Source organism: Lepidothrix coronata, unplaced genomic scaffold (genome assembly GCF_001604755.1).
Source record: "Lepidothrix coronata isolate B3197 unplaced genomic scaffold, Lepidothrix_coronata-1.0 Scaffold189, whole genome shotgun sequence".
NCBI lineage: Eukaryota > Metazoa > Chordata > Aves > Passeriformes > Pipridae > Lepidothrix > Lepidothrix coronata.
In genome coordinates, this window is record NW_016690369.1 from 924,557 (window position 1) to 937,560 (window position 13,004).

Here is a 13,004-nt window from a genome sequence, read left to right on the forward strand (position 1 = left end):
TTCATTCAATAACCCATCTCAAAAGCTTCTGGCTGCACCAATAACAGTAATATTTCTATTGTCACAAAGTTCTTAGCACTAAAACCGATATGTAAAGAGAAAAAAGTAGAAAAAGAGAGAGAGGTAGTCTGGTTGTTCACTGTACCACAGCCTTTAGTCCAGTTTCTGTTATTCAGCCAGTCTGAGCAGGGCCACACCCAGCTCTCCACCTGAGCATGGTTTTGTGAACTACCAAAACAATCTCACCACTTTAAAGCAATTTTTGAGAATTCAAGTCTAACATACAAGGATTTTTATATCTGGCCTCCCTTCAGCCAAGAAAACACTTCTCCACCTTCCACATTTGTCCAGAAAACCAAGCAAGCAGCCAAGTTCAGTACAACAAAAATAAAAGCTCAACATAGACAAAGCAGCTCCTCGGGCACCTTCCCTTCAGCCATGCTCCAACCAGAGGCAGGTGAGCATCTTTCAGTACTTACAAGCTCCCAACCTTCAACATTCCTCTGAAGACAAGTTTCTCCAAAGAGCCAGCTGGCTCTAAGGGCACCCACTGCCCATTCCAACCAGGGAACACGGACACCTTCCCAAGGCAGGCCCCATTCCGCAGTCCTGCTGCCCACTACACACATTTCTTCCACCAGTCTCTGCGCACCATATTCCCAAACACATGAAAAGTTTGCTTACTCACAGTTAGGAGCAGGTAGTGCCTTTCCTCCCACCTCCTCCAGTCGCTCCTGCTCGGGTCCTTTGCAGCAGAGGCAGCTCTGAAGCAGCAGTTCCTTTCAGCCACTGTGTCAGCAGATTGCAGCAAAAGTCACCTCACCCTGCAGTGGGTTTTCCTCATGGCACAGCAAACACTCCTCTCAGCCTTTAAGGAGACTCCACAGTCACTTGCATGCTCCCCACTTGCCATGGCACACATACAACAGAGAGTTTGCTTTTCAGTTATTGCCACTTTTGGCTTCTTTTCCTCTTCTCCAAACAGCACAGTCCCCAGGTAACACACCCCAGTCACAGAACTACGGGGTTTAAATCCCGTGTATCACCACTGAACTTAATCCTCCATGTGAGCCACAAAAGGAAAAGCCCAAGCTGGACTCAGGCTGGCAAAAGAGAGCAAAACTCAGGGGACTGAGCTTAAATACAGCTCCTGGACCAATGAGCAGAGGCTGTGAGATGGGCCCAGGTGAGCCTTGTCAGGGCAATAACACCCCATGGGTGAACTCAGGCCCTGCCAATTTGTAATCAATTACTGCTGAGAGAAAACACCTGGATGTGCCCAGGGAACTTTTAGCTAGAGAAAGGTCTAGATTTTTGTGAGGTGATTTAACTCTTGGAAGACTGGAGTAAAAGAAATGGATCCCCTGTCACTCAGAAGCCACATTAGGTGCTGTCTTCCCAAAGCCCAGGCTCCTGATCAACCCTCAAAAGGTCAAGCCTGGTAACCAGGATGAGTTTAAATTTGATGAATCCTATGAACTGGCACAGCTGCAGAGGATGTGACATAATTTTGCCCCTGAAATACTTTGACTGCTTGTCCTTATAGTCAAAATGTCCTTTGCAGAGGCAAAATGGACCCAAACTGGGTCTGGCCAAACCACCTGACAAACAGGCATTTGTGTGAAACCCTCCCAGGGCACAGTGAAAGACCAAAGGGGAGCCAAGCCCTGAGGACAAGGAGCAGAAGAGGCAGGGATTCATGCTCCTCATCAGGGTGACAGCCCTTCAAACCCACCCCCAAAGGCTCAGCCTGGCTGGGACACCACAGCCCACCTGGGCTGCAACCTCTCTTTCTTCACTTGCTGTTTGCTTTCCCTCAGCCCTCGAGTTCAGGAGATGAGTTAAACACATGAGTAAAAGGAATTGCCTTTCTTACAATAAGCTTTCCCTTTCCTATGTACCCTCCTTTTTCCTTATCATGGAAACACAGAATGGTTTGGGTTGGAAGGGACCTTAAAAGACCATCCAGCTCCAGCCCCCTGCTCCCTGCAGGCAGCTCCTTGGCACTTTGTAGTCCTTGTTTTCCCTTCCAAGCCACCAGCAGCAGCATCCTCCCCCCACCCTCCTGCCTGCTGTGGCAGCATTTCTGCCCCAAGAAGATAATAAATACATCAGGCCTGTCAAAGCCACGTTGTTTTGGCTGGAAAGAGGTGCCCCCCTGCTGGGTGAGATTACTTCCCACCGGGATGGATGGCTTTCCCCTTACTGACAGCTCTCCAACAGGGAGCAATCGGTGTCCAGCCGGGAGGAGCAGGCAGCCAACGGGGCTAAATGGCACTTAGGAGTGATGAGGGCAAGGAGGAGGGAAAGGAGCTTAGCCCTGCTCTGCTGTGTGGGGTGCTGACAGGGACACAACAGGGATCTCCTTGCTGGGATTTCCCAGGCAGGGGGGTGGCAAGGAGAAATGGGAAACTAATATTCCTGCTTGAGACTCAGGGCAAGTGTCAGCCTTAATCCTACCCAAGCCTGACACCTGGAACCAGTAGCTCCCAGTGCCTAAATGTATTAGTGAATAGGAAATTAAGGAAGACATGAAGAAGGACAGAGAAAAACCTCTCTCTTTGCTTGTGGGTACAGGTGTTTTCCATAGGCCAGGCCCTTTACACCCCACAAAACAGCTCATCCTGAGCTGCAGGCTTGGCACACGACAGATTTTGGGACAAGAGCTAGCAGGGAAGTGGATTTCCCATGGAAAAAAATCCTAAAGAAAAGGTTTGGCCTGTTTGCATGTCACAAATGTCCCAGATGTTCCGCGGTCTCTGAGACATCCGGGAAAACCGAGGAGCAGCAGTTCCACCTCCAGGTCATCACCTCTCCTCGGGAACCTGCCACTGTGGTGCTGGGGGTTTGGATCATGCCAGCTGAATGGGCTTTGTTTTCTTGGCTTTTTGAATTAAAGAAGTAGAAAAGAGTAAAAGGAGCATTAAAGAACTAGAAAAGAGTAAAATGAGCGTTGAGATGCCGTGAGGAGACTGAGCAGGATTACAGTGAGTCATCCCGAGTTTCTCCACCTCTACACCGGCCTCTTCAAAGACACTTAAGGGAATCAATTGCCCGTATCCCACTAAAATCCTCTCTGTCTGTGGTTTGTGAAGCTTTAAGCCCCTTTCCCACCCCCACAACCTCCATCCCTCACCTCTGAAGTCTCTCCAGTCCATTATTCTGGGGGCTGCTTTGTGAACAATGTGTTCACTTTCCGTACTGCCTAATGAAGATGTTCCTGGCCCTGAATATGAGATCTGCTGCACACTTAATGGAAAAAAATAGCTATTCTTATCATTGCTGGGTCAGATGAGTTTCTTGGCAGTGAGGGTGGTGCAGTTATGTGGACAATCAAACAAGCCAGAGATTATTGCCAATGCATTTTTGAGGAAATCAGTGCTGTTTAAACTCTAATCACAACAAGACCTCGTTTAAAAGCATAAAAGCTTTCACTCAGCAGACCTATCTTTTTTTTTTTTTTAATAGCTAGACAATTAAATAAATCTCCTGACACTTAACCATCATTTACCCAACAGTCAGAAAATGGATTCAGTGCCTTTGCATTAGTTAGATGACGATATTAAAGCAAAAACTGAACAAGTACAAGCAGGTGAAGGACGGTCTGTGAGGAGTTTGTGTTGCACTCAGGGATAGCAGGGTATCTTCTGAGGGGGGGTAGGGGGATTTTTTTGGTCTTCAAGACACCAAGATGGCTTTTGGCCTTATTGTGTTTCACAGGTTTTAACATTCTTGGGAGAACAAGGTAGTTGTTCCCCTTTTTACAGCCTGGAAACTGAAGTACAGAAGCGATGCTGCTGCTCTGAAATTCTGTGTCTGAACCAGGAACTGAGTGTGGGTGGGATGAATTGTTCAAAAAGTAACATTCTTACTCTTAACTCTCATCCAATCTTTATTTTACGGGCATTTCCATTAAAACTGGTACCCGGAAAATTCAGAGCCAGTGTGGATTAAAGCTCAACAGGGAAAAAAATCTGGGTTCTAGTGGATTTTTGCTGGCATCTTAGGAAAGATTGCATTGTCTTAAAACACAGCCCCTCAAATTAACACTGAAGCAAGTGGGATTGACCCTGCACTGGTATGAACATCAGCTCCTGGCAGATCAGAGACCTTTTATTATCCCTGATCCCAGCTGCACTCCTAATTCCCAGCTCTAGCACTTCTCCCTCATTAGGTTCCTCAAGTGAAGAGCATGTTGTGACTCCATTATTCAGAAGCTGATGCTAAATAACTCCTAAATTTATTGCCTCCTGCCAGCTGTCAGCTACCAGCAACTGTAATGGGAGTGTCTTTCTCCTTTTCAGGTAGCAACTGCAACGATAGAAAATTCATGTCTTCCAAGCAGCCTTTGAGTTTGAGATGTACTATTATATATTCATTACCCTGTGCTGAATTTCACGGTCCAATTTATGATCTGCTGTTCAGAAACAAAAGACAAAATGGAAAGGAAAGCAATTGATCCAGTCTCAGTCCAGGCCCTAAATAACTGACAACTATAGAGACAGTTAATTGTTTCCTGATCTCTGCTTGCTCAATTTTTAAAGAGTTCCCACAGATAAATTTTACAGAGATGGATCTTTGGTTTTAGCCCCCCCTCTCAGGCCTCATTTCAGCTCTACTTCATGAAGGTGTTTACGATGGGGTGGAAAGAGTTAAAACCTCCTCTTCCACTCCTCCCTCTTTATCGTTTTAATTGGCTGTTCTGATGACCTGACCACCTCTTTGATTCGCATCAAACGAAGGCAGTGAGGAGGGAGCACGTCAGTCTGCTGAGCAAGGGTCACCCTGCTTGTCAATAGGCCATCCATCAGCCCTGCCAGCAGGATGGATCCAGTCCAGACCAACGGCCCCAGATGGAAAGGGAGCAGCCTCCCTGGATGGAGATGACCCACTGTGTGCTGGGCGCCCTGACAGCTCCCAGAGGGGTCACCGGCCCCGGGGCCGGCGGGCGGCAACTTCAAACTTCAAACTGGGGAAAGGCACCCGTGAGCAAACAGCAAAACCCCAAAAACAACACAAAAAATCCCTCTCTTGGCGAACCCAGTGGCGGCTCCAAGTCAAAGGTGAGGGAGGTGAGAGAGGTGGGAGTCAACAAGGGGGACAGTGGGAGGTGCCCTTAAAGGGCGAAATCGCACACGTCTCTACCAGCAACACCTACACAACCAGTGGTAACTACAGAACTGGTGGTACCTACACTTCTGTGCATCCCCACGGGGGAAGAGTGACTCCACCACAAATAAACATCACTGGCACAAACAGGCTTTCCACAAGGAAGTGAATTAGGGAGCAGATCCAAGGTAACACCAGCCGTGATTCCTTTCTGAGATTTTTGGGGACTTCATCATGGAGCTGTAAGAACCTCTTATTTTCACAGAATCATTCAGGTTGGAAAAGAACTCCAAGATCACTGAGCACAACCTGTGCCCACCTTGTCTCCCAGCCCAGAGCACTGAGTGCCACGCCCAGTCCTTCCCTTGGACACCTCCAGGGGTGGGGACTCCACCACCTCCCTGGGCAGCCCCTGCCAATGCCTGACCACCCTTTCCATGAACAAGGTCTTCCTGATGTCCAATCTAAACTTCCCCTGGCACAACCTGAGGCTGTTTCCTCTTGTCCTGTCGCTGGTTGCTTGGGAGAGGAGCCTGATATCCCCCTGGCTCCCCCCTCCTGTCAGGGAGCTGCAGAGATCAAGAAGGTCCCCCCCGAACCTCCTTTTCTCCAGGCTGAGCCCCCCCAGCTCCCTCAGCTGCTCCTCATATGACTTACACCATTGTGCACATCCATTATATGCATTACACATTCACTGGCTGAAGTCCCTCAGTGTCACACGCCCCCCTCACCACAAACTCACACACGTGTGCACATCACACCTACACCCCCAAAGCCCAGTCCCCATTTCCCTGCTGCTATGAAGACAAGGCAAGTGCTTCCTAAACTGTCCAGGCCAACTGCCCTGGGGGCCGTGTGCTGGTTTCACACCCTCTGGCCTTGCCCCTGCCCTCGGCTGCACCTCCTCGTGTCGCCGCTCACGTCTCGGGGCTCAGGGGCTGCTGTGCTGCAAATATTTGCATGCTCTGGGGGGGGGGGAACACGGTGCACTGGCCTCCAGTATTTATTCTGGAATGGCAAACAACAGGGAAAGCAAAGAAGAGAAAAGGGCAGATAAGATAAAAGTGTGTTACCGGGTCTAACGACATAAAATCAACAAAGACCGCAGGAAAAAAGTTACCTGCAAAGACCAACAAATGCAGCAGCGAGGGATCCTGACAGAGGAGCCCTTCTGCAGGTTGGATCACCCACAACACTGGTGAGACACAGCTGTTGGTCTCTTGGAATTCCCAGTATCAAGTCATTGGAGATCTCTGTCTGTGTCTCAAGGCAATTTGCATAAAAAGATATTTTTGTGGTCTTTGTCCTGCCCACATCATGAACCTGTAAGTGCAACCAGCACCTCCAAAATACAGAACAGAACTGAAGACTTCCCCACACGTTGTAAGGCTCTTCCAGAAGTTAATGTCTGTCTGAAGATGGCATGAAATGCTGCAGCAGTTAACTTCCAGTATTTCGTGGGACTGGATATTTCTTCCAGAAGAGAGATTCACTCAGCTGTGAAGGTTTCCTCTGTCACTTCAGAAATAGCCACATTAGCTGAAGCTTTAATTCCTGCATGTGGTTAATTTATAAAGTGAAACAAAGTGTACTTGTTAGACAAACTGCATAATGATGAATCCAGAGGGGAAAAAATAGAAAGGAGGTACTAGGAGAACCACATGTGAAAACCACATGGAAGGGTGTTCCACCAGCTTGGAACCAGATGGAAGAAAACACTGTCCCTGGACACTGTACAGAGTCCTACTGATAACACATGATAAATCATTCACTGAGTGTAAGCAGGAGAGTGAACATCACCACAGGCCAAGCTGTGCAGGGACAACAGGACCACGAGCTGGAGGACATTAAATAAAAGGACAGCATGAAAAGCTCAGATGTTACCCCCTCGTGTAGATCTAATCTATTATCGGTGGGGACGCCAGAAGAGCTGCAGAAAGGAACAAAAGCAGAGCAGCAGGGGTGGAATGCACTGAAGGAAACCACAACACAGCCAAATCTGCAATAATGAGAGGCTGAACAGGGATAGCAGAATTGTCTAGATATTCACCCCTGCAAAGAAGAGATGAACTTAGCCCTGTCCCCAGGCACTAACTTTGCTGTGTGAGCTTTGACAAGTCATTTAAGGTCATCTGAAGTCAAAGTGCACCCTCCCATTCACTCCAAAGCACTGCTGCCTTCCCAGCCACACTGTGTTTCCCAGAGAGTCTAAATCCTTCTTCCACGCTCCTGCCTGTTTGACTTGAGGGTTCTCTGGGACAACACCTGTCTTCTCAGGAAGGACAACTGCTCCTGACACCAGAGGACTCCAGGTCAGAAGACAGGACTGCAAAACACACCTAAATGACACTCAGAAGTAAGCTGGACAGAAGGTGGCTGTGCTTAATGATCAATAATAATTTATTTACAGCCATCAGTGTAAAAAAGCACAGATTCCTGCAGGAGTCCTGCTCGACATAAATGGCCTGTTACGATGATGTGGAGCTGCGGATTTCAGATTGACAACTAGTTAAAGCTCTACATCCAGCTGAACTCTCCAGTCCTGCTCATGGCCTGAGAGGTCATTCCCAACCACGACTCCCCTGCTCTTGCCAGTCTTCTCATTTCTTGGGTCACGGGGAATTTTCCGATAGGGAGGAGGGAAATGATAAATATGACTGCTTCGTGTTCCCATGTGCACAGTTGTCTGTGTAAGCACCAAATGACTTTAAAAAGGCCTGAAACTTCTCTTCCAAGTGCAGTGAATTTTTTTTAAAGGCAGAAGCCTCTGTAACAGACCCCAGAGCCGGATGGGTCACTGTGCACGGAGAGACACACACAGGCAGGGAAGCTGACCAAAACACATGCGTGTAGGACCACCAAGGACGACCCTAATTAGACCACCCAGCCACTTTGTTGGCCCTATTTAGAGGAGCCAGGATCTCAGAGCATAAAACAGTGTCCTCGTGCGGGTTCCTTGGCCTGTGTTTTAGACCATCACGTATCTCCAGCGACTTCCTGCGACTGACCCTCGCAATAAATCACCCTAGCCAGCCTCCCTCCTTCCTGGCAACATCCTGTTCCTCCCTCAAAAATCCTCCCACTCGCAATTCCAAGGTTTGATATCAATCTTAAATAAATGCCTCTCTGGACCCTGCTGCATTCCCAAAGCCACCTTGTCTCCTGCCTCTCCAGGACGGCTGCAGTTCAGGAAGCACATGCAGAAGCCCCTCAGGCCTTGTTAATTTTACTTCCACCCTTGTGTCCTCTTTCTTTTCCCCATATTTTCTTACAGAGGGGGGAAGTTATCTTCAGGAGAATGTACATTGCCACACAACTGTGTGCTGTGACTTCTGAGAGGGAAAAATGATAGCCCAAAAGAGAGGCAGTGCTGCAATTTCCTATATGAAATATGGTGAGAAGAAAAAGCCATGGGAGAGGTTCTGCTCCATTGCCTCCCTTGCTCTGGCTTCCCTCACTTCACAGTTTAGGTGAAGGAAAGCTCTGTCAGTACCTCTACCCCTCAGAGTCCCTTCTTCAGCATCCAACAGACAGGGACCAGCTGTCTCCATCTGACCTTTCCAATTCCCACCCAAAGCCCTGCTTGAATTAGGGTATCCCAGTCAGGAAAGCACCAGCCTTTACTCCCCACAACACCACTGCAGAAAGCACAGGCACCTACAGCAAGTCAGCCAGCCCAGGGTATCCCAGTCCCTTCCTTCAGATAAACAACTTGAACCAAGCAGGATGAATCCAGGTCCTGACACGAGTTATGTCTCTGAAAGCCCATGGAATAACTTGCAGCCAAAAGGAGCCACATTTACCCCTTGATCCAGCAATGTCACTGAAGACTGGTTCAGGTTGGACTTCATTTAATTTTTACTCAGGAACTTTTTCCCCATATATTTCATTATTTCATCACTTCTGTAACCCTTTCAGTTACTGAATTTATCCCTTCACCCTCAAAACCTTATGCTTGGTGCCTTGCAGGCCACAATCCTTCCAAAGAAGGATTCCGTATCAGTGAGATTTGCCTGCTTAAATGTCACATTTACAAGGTGATACTGGTGCTTACCTGCTTGCCTACTCCTCTTTTTTTATCTTCCCCTGCTCTACCCTCATCCTTCCTTCCCTTTACAGAGTGCCAAAATGCCCCCTGATCATCTAATCCCGGAGTTCATTTCCATGAGAATCTGTTTCTGGCTGGAGAAGAATTCCTTGAGTCTCCCCAGACCTGCATCTCTTTTTATTCAAAAAAAAAAATCTAAGTTGTAACTAATTCATTAGCAATTCACTTGACAACGAGCCAGCGAGCATCTTCAAGAGAAGCAGCAGCGAACCAGCAGATTTCCGAGTCGGAAGCAAAAAAAAAAAAAAAAAAGCTGGAGAAGCAGCAAAGCAAAGAGGCTTTAGTCAGAAAAAAACGAAGTGGGGTGAATAAGATGGCATGGCAGGCTCCTAAAATGCCCTCGGAGTTTATAAAGTAATCTTATTCCTCGGCTGCCCTCCCTCTCCTTATCGTGCAGCTCGCTCAGGCATGTCCCTGACATATGTACTTAGCAGCAGTTATCGTCAGTGGCACAGAAATAAATGGCAGGTATCAAAGAATCAAGGTCGTCAACTCGCCATGAATATTTCAGGGGGAAAAAGCGACGTGAAAAGCTCGAGTGTCCCAGCCTCTCAGATTCCCAACAGAAGGAATAAAACACAACCCACACACACACACACAGAGCAGGCTCGGCCGTCACAAGCACGTAGCTCATTTCAAGGCGATGCCACATATGTTACGAGACAATCTGTCACGCTTTAAAAATATACAAATATATATTAGATATCTCCTCCTGCGTAATGTGCAAACTCTAAGCAGCTGGCAAGAGGGCAGTGGTGATTTAATGCAAGAAAACTGTGCTTTGCTGAAGGGGCTGGGGACTGGGGAGCTCGGGCTGTAACGAGAAGCCTCTTTGACAAAGGCGCAGAGTGGCATCTTTTCACACAATTATATGTGGGTCACATTAACCTCTGCTGGGCAGGATTCCCCTGAGCTGCCTCTGTCTGCGTGTCTCCGTGAAGAAATCAAAGCAGAGATTCCTCTCTCCTTATCTTTCTCCTTTTTTTTTTTTTTTCACAGTATTGGGTGATGCAGTGAAAGGCTCGAGAGGAAAAAAGGGGGTTCCCAGCTCGTCACACACTGAGCTCCGGAGCAAACTCCACATTCAGGGCCCAGCAGTCCCATTAATGAGAGATGTTAATCAATGGAGAGATCTGAGATTTCAAGCTGAGTCAGTGCACCATAATATCCCATATATATTGCTATTTATAGCCAAAGAGACTTCGCTAAGTTTCCCTTTCCACACTTATGCCACGGAAACTATTTGAATTGTGCTCTGTGCATGAAGGGACAGATGGGCAGAAGACAGGCCCACGTTTTTTTCACAGGCTTTGGAGGTACAAATTTTCTCCTGTCAAGTACAACTCGAATTCATAAAGGGAAATTTCATCAAAACCATCATAATTAATTAAGTAAAGCAAAAAGTTCTTTACCAAATCATTTGGGTATTCCACTGTTCTGGGTTGGCTTGGGGTTTTTTCCCATGTTTGCAAGGAGTTTAAGTATCAGACAATTCCATGTCTGGGAGCAGGGTGGCAAACTTGCAATGAGATAAATTTCCCACTTTTAGTGCCTTGAAAGTCTGTTTTTTATAGATTTTTTTTGGTTTTCCAGGCACATCACCACACTCTTCACGGTACCTCTGGACTCAGCTGGTTTGATGTGGTCTATAACAAATGAACTTTATGTCCCATGGCAAACTGGATTTAAATGACAAGATCTTCTAAATTTGAGAAAGTCACCGTGGAAACCCTGCTTTCATTTGTATTAAAAGGGGCTCTTTCTCAAGGAACTGATTCTGGAAATGAAGGAAACATTCCTTGCAGTGACAACTGATACTCACACTGTCATTCAACTCCAATCACTGTGCTCATTCACACATTTGCAGTCCCAGTGGGCTGCAGGGGTTTGAACTTGCACAACACAGTAGCTGGAAAACCTTTGAAGGAGGCTGGAGACTGGGAGATAAGGACACAACTGGGAAGTGTCTGCCAAGACACCTAAAAGCAAAGATTAAACCCAAGGGTTTTAAAGGTATTTGAGCATTTTTCACGTGGTGAGATCAGTTCCAGATCATGGGCTGATATTAAAGTACACTGGGGCATTCCCAGAACCAGTAATTGCTGCTCACCTTTCACCCTCTGCTGCTCATTTCCCCTCCATGCCAAAGTGCTCTTTCCACTTGTTTGTGCCAGGAAAACTCCGTGTGACCAGGAGCTGAACCAGACAGAGGAACTTTCCTGCTTTAAACAAACAAACAAACAAACAAACAATCAGACATGTGAAACCTCTTTTTTTCCCCCCTTTCCAAGCCAGATGGCTCCTCCCATTCTGTTCCCAACCACAGGAGTAGCTGTGCCAGCAGAGCAGCAGGAACAAGAGGCCAGGAGACAACAAGTGTCTTAAACCAATGTTACCACCAAGCAATTTGTAATATCAAACCACAGGCTAAATCTCAACTAAAAGCTTTTCGGGTTCAGAGTGAAGACCTCTATTAAGATGAATTAAGCAATTCACAGTGTTCAGAGCTGCACTTTCAAATGCAGTTTAAATCTTTGTTTTCAACACTCACCTTTTTGTACTGAAAATGGCCTGAGAGAAACCAGCTAGGAAACCCATTAATTCCAGGTTTCTGTAGAAGAGGGGTTTGTGTATATTTTGTTTAATACAAAAGCCTATCTCTGCACTTGCAGTCACTGCCACTGTGACTCCACTGCACGCAGAGACACCAGAACTACCTTAAAATTCACTTGTACAGGTCCTGATAACCATCTAGGCTCAACAGCACAAGCTCAGCATAGACTAATTTGTCCTGACAAGATTATTTGCAAATTAGGTGAGGAGGTCAGACAGCTGCCCTATAACCACATAAAAGTGTAGCAAACACTGGCTTCAAGTTCAGACCCTACCTAATTTTTATGTGTTTTTCACAGGGCATTCACTTCACGTGCCCCCTCAGTGCCAGGTTTCACCCACTCTTAGGCCCAGTTTCAGGCAAGGATGTGTTGAAATCCCTTGTTCAGGCTGGATTTGCAGGTGTGTGCCCACCTCAGCCAGCTGAAAGGTGTGAAATAGAGTCTTCCCTCAGCTGGGAAGACTCCAGTGGTGGTGAGGCAGAAACTGGATCATTGGAATTCAACAGATGTAAAACCACCACAGGGGATGGGAGCGGGTTTTTCCTTGAATTAACAGAAAGAGTGGTTTCTGTGCTGGATGTAAGAGCCTTCCCCATCTGGAGGGCTAAACATCAGATGTTGTTGCTGTGAGAACAGTTTTGGATCACAATCACAACATCCTCCTCCATTAAGCTGTGCAAAGGGCCTGTCTCTGTGTTGTTGTGTGGAGGAATGAGCTGCCTGTCAGAGTATGAGGGATTTCCCATGCAAGGGGATCCAAACCCCATGGACTCACATGAACCCGTTCCAGATGTCTCCTCTGTTTGTTCTGACACGTGGCACGAGCATTGCCCAAGCGACAGGAGGAGCTGGAGGAGGCTTCACACTTGTCTTTAATTCTTTTTTTTTTTTTTTCATAGTCTATTTGGAAAACACATTGCTGGAGTTTATCCCCTTCTCTGTGCTTTTGGAATCTGGGAAGCACTGACAGAAGGAAGGATGGGCCATGGCACACCCTGTGAAAAACAAGGCACCAAAACATAATGACCCACATAAATAAGAAACTAAATCAAAGCTGTGGAAAAAGCTTCCTTTCACCACTTCAGGAACAAGGCTTTCTTATAACTTTGTCAAAACTTTTGGTTTTGAGAGTTTCAAAAGGATGTGGGGAAAGGAAAGGTGGTAGGATCCCT

The 13,004-nt window shown here is 47.0% G+C and overlaps 1 long non-coding RNA gene across 1 annotated transcript; it reads right to left on the reverse strand.

Annotated features, from left to right (window-relative positions):
- Positions 1–688: 688 nt before the first annotated feature.
- LOC108505372 lies at positions 689–12,734 on the reverse strand. The gene is made up of 3 exons (XR_001877482.1): positions 12,608–12,734; positions 11,328–11,436; positions 689–789 (listed from the first exon to the last, which is right to left on the reverse strand). It is a non-coding gene; the product is annotated as an uncharacterized LOC108505372 (long non-coding RNA).
- Between the last annotated feature and the right edge of the window lie 270 nt (positions 12,735–13,004).